The sequence below is a fragment of the Neolamprologus multifasciatus genome, chromosome 15 (genome assembly GCF_963576455.1).
Source record: "Neolamprologus multifasciatus chromosome 15, fNeoMul1.2, whole genome shotgun sequence".
Taxonomy (NCBI): Eukaryota; Metazoa; Chordata; class Actinopteri; order Cichliformes; family Cichlidae; genus Neolamprologus; species Neolamprologus multifasciatus.
Window position 1 is genome coordinate 9,877,085 of NC_140453.1, and position 13,496 is coordinate 9,890,580.

Sequence of the window (13,496 nt, forward strand, 5' to 3'; positions counted from 1 at the left end):
TTCATATTTTTTGAAAATTACACTGGGTTTGGAAGCGGGCCATGGGTTCCTCTTGGGAATCTGTGGCACAGAAATAAAGTGACATCACTGGCTGGGTATTAAAAAAATGTAGATGAACTTACGGCGGTTGGGGAACACATTCCTCGGAGGAGAAAGCTGCTTATTCGCTGTTCCATTTGCGGACTTTACCTTAACTCCGCGCACGCTGAGATGACGAGATTTACATAAAACATGGAGGAACCTCCCTGGCCGTTCTGGTCCACGGTGTATAAAGGACCCTGCTAGGTGTATGTACCACAGACATGTGATTACCCAAGAGGTTTAACCCTCCCCTTCTCAAAAGCAATATGTTAGCATTTGTAATATATGAATCAAGATAAAAGGGAGCTTTGGTTCATTTTAATTATACACTTATGCTTGGGAAAGGACAGGCTAACTATGCACGCACAGTCCTGGGAAGACAAAGGGAAGAGATTGGTTAGAAGTTAGAAGCAACTACAGCTGGGTTTCACTGGACAGTATTGTGTGGCATTTTCTTGTGTTTCGTTTGTTGTGTTCATGCCTACTGTATCCATGTGTAAATATATGCCTTTTTTCTTTTCTTTTTTTTTTGGAGTGAGTCAAATCAAACAGTGCACTGAATGTACAGTGACAATAAAATCACATGGTTTATGTAACAGCTGCACAGGATTTTTATTGGATAGCTATGCTTAGTTTTGGTCTTCAGTGTTTTTTACTGATAATGTAAGCTTATCGTGGTTTATAACTTTCTTTGTTTCTTTTTTTTTTGCAAATTGTCACCCGGCACTTTATAAAGTTTTCATATGTCTTCTATAACAAAGCAACAAAGTTGCCTCTCTGGGTGCAACAGTAACATCCTTTGTTAAAGCGAGGATGCAACCACATCTACAAAATGAGCAACAATGAGTTTTGTCGCACTATCACAGTATATACATTTTTATTTGCACAACCTACTAACAATATAATTGCAGCCTATGCTTAACCTGCACTAGATATAAGATGAAATTCGCATCAAACTTACACACAGATGCACACAAAATGATTAGTCCTTAGGCAAGTTGTAAAGCAATAAAACTGGTAGTTTATGTGCAGCGCCTGGAAGACCAGTTGAGTGTCTACACGTGTGTATGTGTCTATGCGCACTTGGATATTTAGCAAGACGGTGCCTCGGGGTGTAACGGCATCCTCCTGCCCCCGACTGTCAGTTGGTTAACTGTCTGCACGCCGTCCCTTTTGACCTTGCGTTGGCTACAACGCCGGCTGAATGCACATCTGACGCACTCTCTTCCTTTGTGGTGCAATCCTGTGGAAGTCATTTCATTTACTGGGCTTTCAACTTCAGCCAATATGGGAGTCGGGGTGGGGGTGGGGTGGAGTGGAGTGGGGGTAAGTCTGTGTTTAATCAGCCTGCCACAAAGCATTCCTCTAAACAAAATCAGCTATGATGTCCAGCGAAAAGATGTCTCAACAGAAGACTGAATTAAACAGATAAATGGGCTTGTCACTTTTTCATTTTTTATTTATTATGCTGGCATAAGCTGCACTCGCCACTCCATATTATTGCTGCAAATCATAACTGTGTATTAACTTGAGGCTTGGTCTATACTGTATATCAGCAGACTTTTTTATGTGTAGAAGTTTTATGTGAAGGTGTTCCTCGCCGACGTTTGACTGATAAAAAAAACTGCAAGCAAAGTAAAAGAAGCTACAGGAAATGTGTATTATGAACTTGCAGATCTTCTTTTTTTTCCCCTATCATATAGAAGGGAATTAGGCCATGGCCCACGGTCCTTACAGTGACTTTCCATCCTGCAAACCCTGTTTTATTCACCTTAAGTCACCACAAGTTGTTAGGGCGGTCTGTACTTACCAAGGGGCACTGACAATATCGCACTGTAGTCTGTTTATCAACCAGTCTTGTTGCTTAGGTCTTTTATTAAATCTTTAATCACACTCTTAGTGCAACCGTGTACCACCGACAAATGCTTCAGCTCCACGGCTGGGCAGCCGGACTCCTTCCTTTGCCTCATGAAGATTATTCATCGACTGAGGTGAGAGTCCACTGAGAATAGGCTGTAAAGTGTCAGTCACAGTTACTCAGAGCGGTGTTGTCTTAGACAATGTAACTGGGTGAAAGTGAGTGAAGGAGATAGGAAACCATCAATATGCTCCCTGTGTAAATTGAAGAAGGTCATGATTTATGGCTCCTGGCTACATTGTACATACATGCTGAATCTACTCTTTTTTATCCACCCCCCGCTCACTCGCCTAGCTCAAGGACAGGTAAGGGTGCCTTTCTCTGCAGCTCATCCCCAACACCATGCAGTCTGTGGCACTTTGTGATGGACAGCCCTGAGGAAGGCCGGTGCTTTTCAAAATGAGTTGAGCGCCATCTATGGGTAGCCACAGTAACTGATTGACATGAAGGAAAGACGAGAGTGTAGACAGAAAGAATTAGATGCACATTATACAAGTGCACTGTACTACCTGTGTTACTCCACCTGTTCTTTGGATTTTTCATCGCCTCATCAGTCACATCTGTCTTGCAGTCTCCTTTTACTTAAGGACTCAGACAGAGAGGGGGACAGCTGTGGGTTTTCTAAGGCCTCGCAACAGCTGCAAGCCCCGCATGGCACTGCATCTGTTCAATTCTCACGGCCTCTATCGCTGCTAAAGCGAGTTACAATTCATAATGCGGTTCTCGCTGGTCTTACCCTATTAACCAGTGAGCAGATGGAAATTATATGGTAGGGTGTTAGGCCTGAAAATGGACCTGTAAGCATCATGCTGTCTCAAGTACATGCAGCTTAAAATGGGACAATTTAAATAAGGCCACATGAGAGAAATCAGGACTTGGCTGTGAATTCATTCCATGAGCCACAATGATGTCTTCTCTGAATCTTCTCTGAAGTTTATTATTTATTTGGATGATTTATTATGTCCTGGTGCCTCTGACGTTGTTGCTTTGCCTTTGGGGAGAGCCAGATGTAACAAATGGAGCTCTCATTAGCATTTGACCTCCACATTATGCTTTGTTTACCTGCCGCTCCTCACCTCTATATCTCCTCAGACAAAATCAGGGCTTTCACAGAAGCCTCTAACTGTAACACAGTTTTGTTACTGGGCGGTAAAGGTAAGCACCACATTTGCATTGCAAGATTTCTCAAGCAGCTTGAGCGCGCAGAAACAAGGGGGGTGAAAAAAATTCTCCACTCCCTGGGGACGTAGCCACTCCCAGGTACCGTCATCTAGGATCTGGAGTTCTGACAGCCGTTTAAATCCCAAGAGATGGTGGAAAGAAATAAAGTTACTGTAAAGAGTCACCAGCACAGTCTGTTTTGTGAGGAGAAGAGAGGGCTGTTGTGCTCAGAGTGGAAGTTGTTCACTAATTGCTCATGGGTCGTACGTTTCTGATGTAAGATGGAATTTAGCAGTTTATGCTTGTGCACATGTTGATCTTGGCCAGCCAATAAATATTACAACATCTGTGATTTAAAAAAAAAAAAAAAAAAGTTTGGTTCAGGTTCTCTAATTTTTAGGGGACAACTGAAAGGAAAGAGCACCCACACATAACTCCAACACCGATTAAGCATATCCTCAATCAGTGTTTAATCACTGTTGATATATTTTAGATGCATGAAATGATGCGTCACACAAGATAACCTGATTGGTATTAAGAAGCAGGGGCAGTGGCTGCAGTTTGCATGGAGATGGTTGTTGTACCAGCTCATGTTGAGTGTGGGGAGCTCTCCTAAATCACCCAGATTCTGTTTTAAATGTCTTTGCATTTTCTATATAATGTGCTTATTAAAGGAAGTTTATTAGTAATTATTTCATAAACTGTAAAATCTCATTTGTCATCCAAAGATTAGAATGTTTCAGCTGCAAAGGTGTTTTTGTTTCTTTGTTTTGTTTTTGTACTGAAAGAACAAAGTGCAGGGCAGATTAATACGAATATGCTATTCACACAAGCAATGTTAAGTACATTATGGCTACACTATCATGGCCTCCATAAATGTAACACATCTACATTACAAGCATCGACAACATCCTACTTTCCATATGAAAAGGTGACAGGCAAAAGGAAAAATCTTTTTCAAACTTTAACATTGTATTTCCTTTTCTACATCGTAGTCCCTTGCAGATTCTTATCTATAGCAGATGCTATGATTTTGCCATGTTGGCCAGCAACCACCTAACAAACTGACTAAAATGACCTGTTTTTAGCATTATTTCCCTGCAGCACCTAATAATAGCATCCTAGCATTTTCTGTCACTGCTGTAACATCTAATTTATATCCACAAAACCTCAGTTAGCCATGATATATTCTGATACAATAATTTTGCCTGGCAAGCACTTAGCAACATGACTTGTTTTTTAGTATTTATGCACCCAGAACACCTTATAAGAATTTCGAATTCATTTATTTATTTATTTTTTAATTAGTTATTTATTTATTTATTTGGGAGGGGGGGGGGCGTATTTTTACTTTTCTCAAGGTATATGTGTCTATGTGTTTCAAAATGGACACAAAATACCTGCTTAGTTGGTGATAATGGTCTCCATGTGTTGAGAGCATAATTACAGCATAATATTTTTTACCCACACAGCAAATTATTCTGTGGAGGTGTCATGTTTAACATTTATATAGCATAATTATACCAGAAAAGCGAATGCACTTGATAAAAGCTAATATCAAATCAAATGACAAACAAAACATAAATTATCATCCAGCTGAGAAACGTCTCTGAGAAAAACATTATAATTGCAATTATATGCTCTGTGAATTATTAACGTCTCCTCGTTTCATAAGGAAGCAGGTCATGCATATAGCATGTATAAAAAAGAATCTTAGCAACAAGTAATGGTAAATATCCACGCATTGCACACAGTCTCACATACACATTCTATTACCAGACCGGGGGGTGTGGCAGGTAGCTGTCTGCACTGTGGTTAATTGTGCAGCGGGAACCGGTTCTCTAATTTATTTCTCGCCTGTCCATACAAGAGTGATCATGAAACCCCATTCATTTCACAGAACACAATTTTCATATTTAATGAGCATGACTCCAATACAATTACAGTAATTAGTCAAATCTCACTCACGGCCAATGGAGCTCGCCACCATTATTAGTGGATCTTATTAATGATGTTGCACATGCGGTGCACATAGGGTAATTGAGGGCATGTGTGGGTATGGGAACAGGGGTACGGAAGATTGGAAAGCAACGCCGCTCTCATCCTGCTTTTTGTCTTTACCGGGCCTAAAGTTAAATGGAGGTCTGCTTGATATTAACTGTGAGCTGCTTAAACATGGCAGCCAGCAGCAGAAAGCTGACTTGTTGTCAGTTAATGTTAAAGTAACGTATGTTGAATTCTACATGCATTTGGTGTGCTTCTAAAACTGCTCCAAGAGAAGAAATCCAGATCAGCTTGTTGCTCCTCTTGTCTTATATTCTACATCAGGACAGTTCAGAGCATTACTGCTGTGCACAAGATCCCAGGGGATCACAACAAAAAAGAAACAAAGGTGGAAATTGGAGGAAGAAGCCCATTTGCTGTGAGTGATGATACCGCAGTGTCTGACATTTTGGAGGTTTGCAGAGCTTCTCTTTCTAGACTGATCCTTATTAAACCTGTGAGCAGTGGTTGGATCTGCAACAATCACATGCTCTGCAGCAAGTGACACCCCATGCACGGGGCCATTTTACTTTGCAGGTATGTGCAATTCCAGTGAAAGCATTTTCTAATGAGGAGTTATATTCAGAGATTTGACAGATGTCAAACTTTTTAAAGTCTTTTACGAGGGAAGCTGCTGTTTCATGCTCTCTGGGTTGATGTTTCAAAGCAGGCGATCGTTTTAATCAAAGAGAAGTGAGTTAAATGGCCTCTTATCCAATTAAGGGCAGTGTCACCGCTAAGTTAATGAGTGTGACGCTGTAACAGAAAAGCCTACATTAACACAGCATAATTAGCGGAACATGGTGGAATTAGACGTAAGCAATGACAGTGCTTTGGTGTTTTTATAATTAAACACCGGAAAAGACAACAATTAAGCCAAATCTTAAACCCTCCCAATCCCATTCAAGCCAGAAAGGACATGTTTTGTTTGGGGAAAGCTCTAGAGATGAGGCCGGCTGCCGCCACCGCGTGAAGTCTGAATTACAGTTCAAAGGCAGGAGCTGAAAGTGAGGGAGGTCATGGCAACAATGCGGTGGATTATAGTTTGTTATACACAGCTTGTTAAAGAGGACAGACCAGTGTCTGTTGTAAATTTCACAATTTTGTTTCTGCACATTGTTTCTGCATGAAACTTATATGGCGATATACTGTTGTGGCACAACAAACAGACAACCACAGGACCTACATCTATTTTAGTTAAACCCAAGATAAAACTCCATGAGACATTTATACTCATTAGAAGTCAGACAGGCCATTGCGTAACCAAAAACTCTGCTGTTCATATTGTAAATATCAGCGCCAGTACATTGTTGGCTGTGGCTTGGGAGGTCCACTACGACATCTACTAATCATATGGTTGGGGTTTTGATCCCTGGGTACTCCAGTCTGCATGCCAAAGTGAACTTGGGCAAGATGCTGAACCCTGAGTTGCTTCTGAATTTTAGATAGATAAGACCTGGAAATAGGAAAAAGTCCTGGTGTGAATGAGGCATGTTGTATAGCGTGCTTTGAAAGCTCGAGTAGAAGGTAACAGTTTGAAAAATGGCCAAAGAAGGGTGTAATCCCCCTGTAATTAAATGAAATATTGGCACATTTTATTTGATTTTACAACATAATTGTATTTATATACAAATACATTAGGTAGGTACACTAGAACACGTGGGTAACAAGCCAGGCAATAAAGAAATAATTATACTATGAATTAAGTTTAAGTAATGTGTAAGTAAGAGCTACATTTTTCCCTGGCAATTTACTGGAAAAACAAACAATATTTTAAAATCTTACATCACAAATACACCATATTATGGTGTGCCATAGCCTTACCTCCAGTTATTTTACAGGAAAGGAGACACCAGTTATATTGAGTGTAATTTTAGGTACGGCGTAACAAATTTCCTAGTAATTTAGTTGAAAAACAAACAATATTTCCCCATCCTACATTGTAAGTACACTGTACTTTTTGGACAACGGGTTATATTATGGAGTGGATTAAGCTTGCCTTTTTACAATTTTCATAATATTTCATAATATGGCCCTCACCCCAGAAAGCAAAGCATGCTTACAGTATAAGATGAGGAAATGTTATCTGTCTTTCCACTTATTTACCAGGAAATTATGCAGTACTTAAAATTACAGATGCAGTTCTTAACATTAGTATTACTACTATTTATTTGTTTCGTGTAACAACCCGACTTGTAACCCCCATATTCTAGTGTGCCTAGCTTTAAGTATTTGTCTGTAAATATAATTACATTGTAATTTCAAATAAAATGCATTAGAATTCCATGTTTTTACAGGGGAATCACAGCCTTAGTCATGGGTTGTATTATAAAGTGTTAACAAGTACCAAAGCTCTATATAAGAACCAGTCCATCAAGTGTGCTGAAAGTGATTGGTTTGTGGAATTCTTTTTCAAGACTCAGCATCAGCTTCAACACTGTTGTTAGGCCCACTGTGAACAAACCAATTATTGCCTCTGCAGCATACTGAGGGTCAGGCCTTATTAGTGATGTGCTAATGTGACATTAATTGCTTTTACCTTTTCACTCCATTAAGATGCTGCTATCTCTTTCAGGAGCCTGGCCAGATGGTTTATTGGCCCTGCTCTGGCAGCAATGCTGCTAATGGACTGGAGTGTGGAGTAAAACAGCAACAGACCTCACCAATAAAATCTTGTGACTAAATAACACATTTGTAGATGCAAAACCCCTGCCTTATTGTGAAAAATAAGAATGGCTGAATTTCATCACCTTCGCTCAAATATTGACCTGGGAAGAAAAGACATCCCCACACCTCCAGCCTCAGATGAAAAACATTTTTTTGTTTTAAAGTACTTTTAAGGTTTTGTTGCAAGCAGTGGCAAGTCTTCATTCAAAGTATTGGCAGGCATTGACTATATGCTGAACATCAGGCTGTTGCATTGAGTTGTAAAGCCAAGACCAGGGTCAAATGCTAAATAAGAGAAAATTGGCACAAGAAACACCCTGGGGAAGCGTCTTCCTCTGTGTCCTTATTCTCTTCTTCCCTTCTCTGTCCTTACTCTCCCACGTACACCCTTCCTCCATCCAACCTCTCCACCTCCTCGCTACCCTGATGCCAAACCCATGACCTAGGCCAAGATCGATAACACAGTTTAAAGAGGATGGACTGTGTAAACAGAGACAATAGATCCTGCCAACGAGGGTGCCTTGACCACTGATGGCCTCTGACTAGTGCAGTAGCATTTGATCAAGTCTAGCATTGATGGCTGTCGTCTGTACTTTCAGGACAGATTTTAGATCTTCTCAGTGGGACATCAGGATCATGAAATCTGCAGATATTTGAGTGGTCGATTGGTAGATTATGTCCTGCTACCACTGAGGATGAACAAGGGATCAAATAAAAATGCTGATGTGTCCTCAGGTTCAGATTCTCAGCTATGTAGATTTATTGTCTTTCTGTTTGAACAACATTAGACTTAATAACAGATCTGAGCCCTTTAAAGGAACTATTCATCTTTTTGTACAATTTTAAGCCAGACTGTAATTAAGTATCTAGGAAATAATGTGTGTGTGTGTGGGTGTGTTATGTGAGCCGATAAACCTCCAGTGAGGGTCTGCTAAGCTACACAAACTTTATTAATTCAATTATGAATTCACACAGCCTCCTTTACTATCAAGTATTCCCTCCATATAAAGGAACACGCTGAGGATATAAGCTAAAGCTAAGTGCCCCAATATGTTGATTGAATGGCTGAAAACTTGGTGCAATCCATTCTGGCTGCATAAGTGTGAGCAAGATTTATATGTTTTTTAAATGTAAAAAGCAACCATTCCTGCGCTTTTATACAGACCACATTAGCAGATAGCATCTTGTCATTTAAGCACATATTTCTTTAGTGAAAACAAAGACATTACTCACCCACATTTATACAGAATGCATATCAAGCATAGCACTTTGTAAATGCACAATGTGCTAGTCATAATTCTGCTTATCTCACATGTGTGGCAGGTCACATTTTAGTATATAAACCAGCCCATTACTGCCTCTGTAAGTTATATGCAACAACGCATTCTTGCAGGACCTGGAAGCAGCCAGCTGCTTGTATTAATCAAACAGCCCACTTCCCTTTTTGACACAAAGCAAATAGTCATAAATGCTCTTATCAGCTTTTCTAATAGTGTGAGCGTTACAATCAGATTCATGGTGGCATAAACTATTGCATTTCACCTTTATCATATCCAACAATCACTTCTTTTTCACCGGTATCGTTTATAACAGGCGGACAGCTTGTTGCTTAATGAAATTCAAAGCACTCTATCGGCTTGAGGGATCTCACACTCCATTTACTTATATTTACATATATTTTGTTTTTCCAGCACAGGCAAACAGGTATGATGAATGTCTGGCTGCGGTCCTGCTGGGACATGTGGCTCCCTGCAAATGATCTGTGATCAGGCAACTGTAATGCTTTACAGTAAAGTGTGGGGAGGTTTCCCTTGTATTGCAATTTAAAAATAAAGACTTCTGTCTTTAAACCAGTGGGCTGATGATGGAAAATATAAGCTTAATATGGATGCAAAATCAGGTTTTAATCACTTTGAATTATTTAAGCAAATAGATTAAAAGTAAATTACATGAACAAATGTAAGCAGCAGCTAGAAATTCAGACGTCAGTGAACAGTTTATCAAACAGGTCTATGTTCCAGTGAAACTAACAGGACATTCTTCTAAATGTAACGTGGCGGTGATGGTGGTGGTGGGGGCTTCGTCAGACCTCGGCTTTGTATACTCCCCGCATAATTTGGAGGACTTTGATTAATCAATTAATATTCTCTTCTCAAGGTCTTCTTATAAAGCTCATCATTAATAAAAAACCAGACATTCAATTAGCAGCCAAATCTTGATTGCCAATTTTGTCATAACAGTCTCCCTTTGTATGCCTTATTCCCCCCTTTCTTCATAGTTGGGAGTGTGGCGTGGGTAGGAAGAATTAACTAATTTCATTAATCTAATTGTCATCGCTTTCAACCATCCCACTAATAAGTACAAATTAATATGATTAATCAATTTGACGACGTAAACTCATTCAATTACACTTTTTCAAAGGCAAGTGGGTGTGTTGGGGTGATAGGGAGGAGCAAGCTGCTGAAGGGAGGAGGGCGTCTGAGCAGCTTGCTCTGTGAGGAGCCCAGCCCATAAAATTGGAGTCAAGTCGGACAATTAGTCATTCTGAATGATAAATAAAAGGTGATAAAATGTCATGGGCAGGCATCCCACCAATGACAGATCTGATTTAATGAAACATGTTGCTTTCCTTCAGAGAACTAACAGACTATTGGTGCTTTTAGGACTGTAAACCAGCCTGTCTCCTTTTTTTTTTTTTGGGAGGACCGCTGTTCTGCGGTAGCTTTGATGGCTGCAGCTCTGGAGGGGGAGGCACAGTCTCACAAAAGTATCAGAGATTGGAAAATAACTCATTCAGACTTTGTGCTTCTAACTTTAATTGCTGTATATGCGGTAACTAATGTAAATGATGCTGTTATAATGCCTTGTTAATTAGTATAAGTCAGTATTACTGTAAAAATTGCCATTATTATGAACTGTATACTAAAGTCAGGCCAGCACATTATTATCTGCTGATATTAGCCTATCACAACTATATAAGCATCTGCAGATGCACTAAAAAATATAGTCTTGGCACTGATAAACATGAAGCAATATTTCTGAATTAAATGCAATTGAAATGTTTACATTTAAAGGTTTACTTATTCACATAATTAATCATTAAGGAAAATGTATCAGGAAAATGGTAAAGACTGCATGTACAACTGCCAATCAAGTAACCTGCATTTGGCCAGATTCAGTATTTTACATTGTACACCATTGTACTTATAACATTCTTATGTAATCAAATTACTTAACGTCAACATTTTGGGCATAAATTTTTTTTTTTTGTTGCTTGGGATCATTAAGAAATGGATCAACTGAGTGGCCCCTGCAGCACATGTAGCAGAGTATGCAACACAGCTGAACAGACAATCACACTGTTTTGTGAAATCCAAAAACACTTCATAACATCCCAAAAGTCAGTGTAAGCCCCCCCCCAAAAACCACTATATAGTGTATATTTTCGTCTTTACTTCCACACTGTAAAAGCAACAAAACATTGCACAAAAACCATATTATCTGATGTTTAATTTAACATTTTCACATGAAAAACAACTATCTTCTAACCATTAATACCATAATGACAGTGGGACAATGGGACAGTGGACAACTGGAATTCATCAAACGCAGTTTCATTATTTACACCAGGAAAGTCAAACTCACTTTACATCATGGGCCACGTGCAACCTATTTGATCTTAAGTGGGCCAGACCAATAAAACTTCCCTTTCTGTCACTCTACAGACATTCAACTCCCTGAGATAACGTAATATAAGAATAAGAAGTACAATTTCAATGGTACATCTTAGTTTTTCTACAAGATCTCTACTGTTGTAAATGAAAGAAATTTGGAAGCGCAAATAAATAAATGTGTAAAATTACAGAAAACATTCTTTACAAAACAAAACAAAACAGATTTCAACAGTAAATAGTGAAAAAGCAGGAACTTTTTGGTCATTTATTTGTTTATATCAGGGCTGTCAAACTATTCATCCGGAGCCCAGAATTGGCCCACAAAAAACTCTAATAAGACCCACGTACTGCTTTGGAAAATGTAAAGGAAGGCATAGACTTTTGATTTTTTTTCTGTATTTTCATGAGCTCTACAGCCCATTCATACTACACCACAGTATCTAAGTAATAGACAAACATTTAAATAACTATCTCCAATACAATTTAAGTTTTATAGTGAGTTCTCTGTAAAAAGAAAACAAAATGAATCAAGCAAATAAAAAAATTGCAAAAACTTTCTTTAACAATCACAGGACAGTCTGCTCAATGAGCTACCAGAAAATTTGACTGTAATTTTCAAAGCCCAAATAGTTGTGCTGACAGATTTCTTCCATTAAGTCCAGCAGCATTTCTTTATCATGTAGAAAAACTGAGAGATGCTGTTCAAATTGCACTTATTATTTCTTTTACTAAGACATGTGAAGGATTCAGCATGTAGTTAAACTTCTTAAGAGTTTGACACCCTTGGTTTATTTATTACTTAATTACTTTAGTGTCATATGAATGTACATGGGTCAGCTGTAAAGCTTAAAATTCTGACTTTTACCTCACAAAAACATAGCCATGCACTTACAAAGCAAATCAGAGAACTACATGCTTACACTACAAGGTCAGTGATGTACATGATTTACCCTTTTATTCTGTCCTTTAATAGTCCTAATTTAAATGAGGATATTAATAAAGATTCAGATAGTGTGAGCTTTGACAGACTGTTGAGTCCAGAGTCTGTTAACTTGCTGCTGGGATCTGACTTGTATATTTCGGATCTTCCGTGCCGAGGGAAAGATGTGCTGGCACAGCGGTTTAGGTGATGCCCTTTAATGCACTCTATCTTATCAGTCCACAGCATCGCTCCTATTCAAACCAGTGTTTGATTGAGCAGTGTGATGTTGTTTGGGCCTTACACGGGGAATAGTTTATAGAGGCAACATCTCTAATTTGTGAATTGAGGTATTATAGAGGAGACAATTAGACAGAGGTTCGATCGGCATATCGAGGCTCGGATGCTGACAGTCAAGAGAAGGCTTTCAAATGTCATACCAATTAATCTATCCAGCCATCAAACAATATTCTGGAAACAAAGTCAGGGGGGGCGATCAATCCACATCACTTTTCTCCTCACCGGGTTATGGGAAAATTGATTTGTCAAACAAAGCATTTTGGAAGCAGTGCATGGACTTGTTTGGGATCCATTAGCCTCCATTGAGCATTTTGTTTAACATAGGATTTTCATCTCAGAGAAAATGCCGTGTCCTCAATACTGTGAGCTACAACTTTACGATTTCTGATTTCTTTGTTCTTGCTTAGAAAGCTTTCTAAACTGCTGATGAAGATCGAAAAGGGGCTAACTTCTTCACTGGTGTTTTTCTTTACATGTCTAAGAGTCGATAAATATTTAAATGATATAGTTTCAACCCAGCTTTCAACGCACCATAAAAATATATATGACAATAAGCGTCAAACGTTTCTCCTATCCAAAAGCATTGGTCCCTAGTGTCACCATTATTGTGTACTGTGGGGTTATTCTGCCATCCAATACAGTGTGGCTGCCCTAAGCTCTATCATGAATCCTCTGTGCGGTGTATTGTACTAAGACAGAACTGTATCACATTGTGCCCGTCATGCTGTTTTAG